Source organism: Trichosurus vulpecula, chromosome 1, assembly GCF_011100635.1.
Source record: "Trichosurus vulpecula isolate mTriVul1 chromosome 1, mTriVul1.pri, whole genome shotgun sequence".
NCBI classification, from domain to species: domain Eukaryota; kingdom Metazoa; phylum Chordata; class Mammalia; order Diprotodontia; family Phalangeridae; genus Trichosurus; species Trichosurus vulpecula.
The window spans coordinates 37,963,394-37,969,470 of record NC_050573.1 but is presented as its reverse complement, the minus strand read 5'-3'; positions in this window follow the sequence as shown (position 1 = coordinate 37,969,470).

The following is a 6,077-nucleotide window of genomic DNA, read 5'->3' as shown; positions in this document are numbered from 1 at the left end:
GATAGTATGGAAATGGGAGATGCCATCATTATTTATAAATCCTCACAAAGGGGGACTTTTTTCTTTTTTATATCTTGCTCCAGAATCCTGAGGGCATCCCCAGCTAGGGCTTGTATTCCCTTCCTTCAGTCCCCATATGTATTATACAATTCTCATCAAAATCTTCATTTGAAAATGATGATGATGATGATGATGCCTCCCTGTGGCATGGTGATTACCCTGTTTGTCAGAGGCTCTGCCAGCAGAGTGGAGGCTACGCCAGGTCCTGCCAAGCCTAGTGTACAGGCCTGATGATGGACTGACTGTGCGTTTGTGGCCCATCTGGGTGGCCTTCTGCTCCTGAGCCTTCCAACCCTCAAATGTCCCTCCACAATGCTGACTACCCACTTCTGCCATTGGTGAGTTCCCTCCAGGGTCACTATTTTGGCGATGGGGTCCAGGCAGGCTGAGTGGTATCCCCCTTCCTGGCTGGTACCTTCTCCATCTCTCCCCTCCCTGACCCTTTCCAGCTCCCTTGTTTATGTCCTGTCTTCCCCATTAGAACAGAAGTTTCTTGAAGGCTGGGGGTCTCTTTCTGGCTGCATCTGTATCCCCAGCAGTTAACAGAGTGGAGCTTAATAAATGCTTGTGGCCTACCAAACTGTCACAGTGACTAGCCTAGCTGAGGCCAGAGAGGGTCATCCCCTGGGCAGACCACAGCATGGTGAATTTTTTAACTTTCGAAGACTGTCTGTTGCAGGGATTCTGAACCTGGGGAGTCTGTGAGCTTATTTTTTAACAAATATTTTGATCACTGTATTTCAATATAATTGGTTTCCTTTGAAATCCTGTGAATTTTATTTTCTAAACTGAAAAACGTTTTTCTGAGAATGAGCTCCTGAGCATTCCCTCAGCCTGGGTTCTTTTCTCGGAGCCAGAGATTGTTCTTGATAAGACCCTTCTTTGCCAAAAAGCTCAGTACTCAATTTGTCTCTCAAAGGTGTGCTGGTAATCACCATACTTCTCCCAACCTCTTGAATCCATCCATGATCTTGCCCCCCAGTTCTGAGATGGCTTCTTCCATTTATACAAATTACCCTCTGATTGATCCTAGCACGAATACAGGTCCTCCCTATTTAGTTCTGACTGATTCAATTGAAAAGTGTTCTCCCGGTCAACACACAGAGCCAACTTCATCCTGACAGATGAAAGAGATGACCTTGGAGAAGGGTGGGAAGTAAAAATTGATGTGATGCGAGCAGAACCAGGAGAATAATTTATACAAGGACAACAACATTGTAATACAAGAAAAACAACTCTGAAAGTCTTAGGAATTCTGATCAAAGGAATGACCAACCATGTCTCCGGAGGACAGAGAGGAAGCATTTGAATCCACCTCCTGGTGCCATTTTTAGGGGGCCATGCCATGTTTTTATAGCCTTCCTCTGCTATCTGCCTTTGCTTCCATCTTCTATAAAATTTTTTTTCTAATTTATTATTTATCTTCTTTTTTAAAAATCTAGTTTGGATGGTGAATCATTTTTAAATTTACCTCAATCTCTTTAGACAAACTCCCCCTATTTCTCTTTATCAGAATTTTTCTTTTTGTGTTTTGAGGATTTCATTCTTGCATGCTTCCTCTTCTGCCAGGGCTGACTTCCTTTTTACCATTTTAGTCCGTGGGATCCTATCTGTGTCTTCTCTGAATCCTCTGACATCTGCTCTCCTCAAATTTAGATTGTGTGTCAGACTATTCTGGGCTTTCCTTTCTTCTACTGCGGACGATGGTCATTTTCCCACAAGTTCCCATAATTTCTACCTAGTTCCTCCTCTTTCATGAGCATCTCATTCAGCATTCTTCTCTTTCCCAACTTGATTGTTCTGAGTTAGTTCAAGGTAATCAATTCAGTAGAGATGATCTCTCCCCATAAAGGTGATCCTAGAGCATTTTGTTAATTATTTCATTAGGATCAGGGATAATTGGTTGATTGGTTGATTGGATCCAGCATCCTTCCTCCCCACCCCTCATCTTCCTTCCTCCCCACCCCTCATCTTCCTTCCTATGTCCCACCTTAGGGATGACAGAGCACACATTTCCCACTAGTATACATGTAACATCCACAGAGCTAGCGGAAATCCCCTAGCATGTCAGGCAGATTCCAGCAAAGATTTACAAGAGGACATGAACAAGAGGTGAACAGTACAAGAATTACCCAGGATAAGAAGGTAGGGAGGGGTTCTAATACGAGTCATTAGAAGCTGTACCCACACCAGGGAGATGAATGAATGAATAAAAAAAGCATTTATTAAGTACTTATTATGTACTAAGCACTGAGGATACAAATACACAATGAAGACAAGTCCCTACCCTCAAGGAGTTTATATTCTAATAGTATTCTAACAATATATTCTAATAATAGGAGAAAACACATCTAAGTGGCCAAGGAAGCCTGTTTTGGTTTAGGAAGCATGGTGAATGGATCCATAGAGCAACTGGTTGACAGATCCTTTACAGAAACAATAGAAAACCTGGACAAATCCAATAAAAGTATAAATAAGAATGAGGCTAAAGATCTGAATAGAATTTTAGAAAAGTTAGATAGACCTCTGGCCACTAGAGAATGGGAATCAATAGGAGCATACATAGTACTTGGTCTTGCGCCATACTTTTAAGAAACTAACCACGTGCTAGAACAGAAAGAATTCATAGAAATACAGAAAAGCATAAATATTAAACACATTCTCTACTGAACACAATGCAATATAAATTATAATCAATAAGAAGAATATGAAGAAGGAATTCAGCCCCAAGTGGAGACTAAATATTAGAATCTTTAAAAAAAACTGTGTAGGTCAAAGAAGTTATATCAACAATAAATAATTTAATCAGAGAAAATGACAATTATGATACAACATACGAAAATTCTTGGGATGCAAAGCAGTCCTTAGTAGAAAAATTTTATCTGTAAACACTTGCATCAACAGAAGCTATTCCCAAAGCAAGGAGTAGAAAATAGTGAGGGGGGGAAAGGGGAAGGTACCATGTGTGGATGGCAAGATGTCAAACCCAGATGGCTGAAAGGATGTGTAAATGGCTTGGCTCCTAATGGCTCCTAAATGACAAAGTCATTATGTACATTCTTAAATGAACAATTAAAAAACCCCTCATAACAAATATCCATAGTCTATCAAAACAAATCCCCACATTGACCATAGCCAAAAACACATGACTCAGTCTACATTTTAGGTTCATCATTGCAGGAGGTGAGTTGGCATGACTAATGTACAATCCTCTGGACTCTGGTTGCACTAATCAAAGTTCTAAAGTCTTTCAAAGTTGTTCTCATCTGCACATTTATTAGTCTTTTCATATTTCTTTCTGTTTTTTTCATTTCTTATAGCTTTCATATACCATAATCTGCTCAATCATTCCACAGTTACTGAGAATGTCATAACCCTGCTTAAAAAACTTCAATACTTTTCCTGTCATCTCTAAGATAAAATACAAACATTGCAGGCTGGCAGTTAACCTTATACAATCTATCTTTTACCTGCCTTTCCAGAATTTCCCTCCCCCCCACTCACTTTTATTTGATCTTTCAAAATTCACTGATATCTTTTGTTTTGCCATCACTCTTGTTTTCAAATACATCCATATTCCTTGAAATAAAGGGAAAAAGCAGTTTGACAAAACTGACGAACACATCGACCAAATCTGATGCTATATAATATATGCAGCGTCCCACACTGAGAGCCCCCCACCTTTGCAAGAAAGAAAGGAGATACTTTTTCTCACCCTCCTCCAGGTCATTAAAATTACACCACATGCATCATCGTGTACATTGTCTCCTTGGTTCTCTTTACTTCACTCAGTATCATTATCAGCCCTCCCTCTCTTAAATCCAATTCACTGGATGGCATCACCTCCTCGATGTCATGGTCCTCTTTGAAAACAAAGGACAAACAACATCAGTTGATATACGTCTTCCAACGATTCTCTGAACTCTTCATACTCATCGTTTCACATAGCACAGTAACATAACATTACCAATCACTGACTTTTATTTATGCTTTTTTTTAAAACATCAGAATCATTTCCCAATATAGCTTGCCCCACATTGAAGCCTCCCTGGTAACAAACTAAAAAAAAAACTGAACCAAACCCAGTCAACAAAGCAACAACTGGTAGCATATGCGACATTCTACCCTCAGTCACTCCTCTGTCTACCAAGAGACATTTTAAAATTGTCCATTGGGGGTTGGGGGTGGGGAAGAGGTATCAGCCAGAGGGAGAAACGCTTATTTTAAAAAATGTGCATAATGACTATGTAAATTAGGACAATTATTAACAACAAATCCCTGATAAATACCTAGAAAAAGAGATCGTCTGGGCCAGCCCTATCATGGTTCTTGGATATTCGAATTGATTTTTGGAATTCCTGCCCTGGGGCATTTTCCTGATAGCGAGTTCCTCTTTTCTCTGGAACAAGATTGATCATTGCCATCATTCTGTTTGATAGCATTCATATCACTGCAGTTGTTTGGTATGTGGATCTCTGGCTTCAATTTTCCTCCTTCTGTATCACTTCACCTACATTTTGCCAAGTTTCTAGTTCCTTGTGTTTGTCACCTCTAATAGTGCAACAACATTGTATTACATTCATCTACGACAATTTGTTTGGTCATTTCCCAGTAGAGGGGTACCCTTGTTGTGTCTAGTTCTTGGCTACCACAGAACGCCCTATTATGAATAATTTTGTATACTTGAGTCCTTTCCATCCACGCTGATGTCCCTGGGGTAAGTGCCCGGGGATGATGTAACTCCTTAAAGGAGTCATCAGGGGTAGAAATAGGGATGAAGATGTGACCGAGACCTGTGATTTTACTGGCAAAGGGCAATCCTTCTACAATGCAGGTCAGCCCTTTTTCTGCAGCTTATGGTCCTAGAGAGGTGCCTGGAGAATTGGGAAGTTAGCCAGGTCACCCAGGGGCCAGACTCAAGCTTAAATCTTCATGGAACCAAGGCCAATTGTCTATTCACCGTGCTGGGGAGCACGTTATGACAATGATGGTCATACACAACTATGTCATCTATCCTCACTGAGAGCTGGAGACTTGAGGAAAACAGCAATGGTATAAAAAGGTAAGACTGGCACATAGCTACACAGCCCCAGGCAAAAGTTCTGAGAGACACCTGTGGTCTTCCAAAGGCACAAACATGTTTCTGTTTCATTAGGGAAGGACTAGGAATTTCTCATATTGAGAAAGTTAAAAAATGGCTCCTCCAGGGTGACAGCAAACACAAGTGGGTGCTGAGCCCTTATGAAAGCAATAGCTGCAAGGGCTGTTATAGGTCAGGGGCTGTGATGCAGGCGCCACACCTGGGCTGCAGGTCCTGTGGGTTACAAGTAGGGCCAGAAATCGGGGAAACTGTGATATCATCTCCAAAGCAGAATATCATCTGGGAATGAATGACCCAAAAAAAAAAAAGGGCATTTTTAAAAGTGCCTATACTATGTGCCAAGATCAGTGTTAGGTGCTGGGGGTACAAATAAAGCAAGACACTCCCTATTCCCAGGGAGCCCGTATCATAGCCATGTAACAGCTGCAGTCTATGGCCAAGTCCAAACACCCTTCCCCTTCCCCAAAAATATAAAAATTGAGATAGAGAAACTTGGGAAAACTTCTATAAAATAGCAGAGTCCAAAAAAACAAAAAAAGAAGCAGAACCACCAGAATGTACACATCAATGATAAAGTTAAAAAAAAACAACAACTAAAAGGCAGTTGAATTCTGGGTAATTGTGGGGGGAAAAACACCAATAACCAAACCTAAACCACTATTAGTCCTGGAGAAAAACAAAACAAATCCATCTCCTCTCAGTGGAGGGAAGGGGATACAAGAGGGCAGGGTGCTGGGAAAATACTGTCCATTTTCATAGGATCCTAGCTGGAAGGAACTTTGGAGGCAATTTGAGGAAACCGAGGAAATGTGTCCTAAGAGCCATGATTTAAATTTAAGAACTTCTGGCTCCAAACTGAGTGCTAGTTTAATGCTGACCACATATTGCTTTTATACAAGAGTTTAGTAATAGGAAG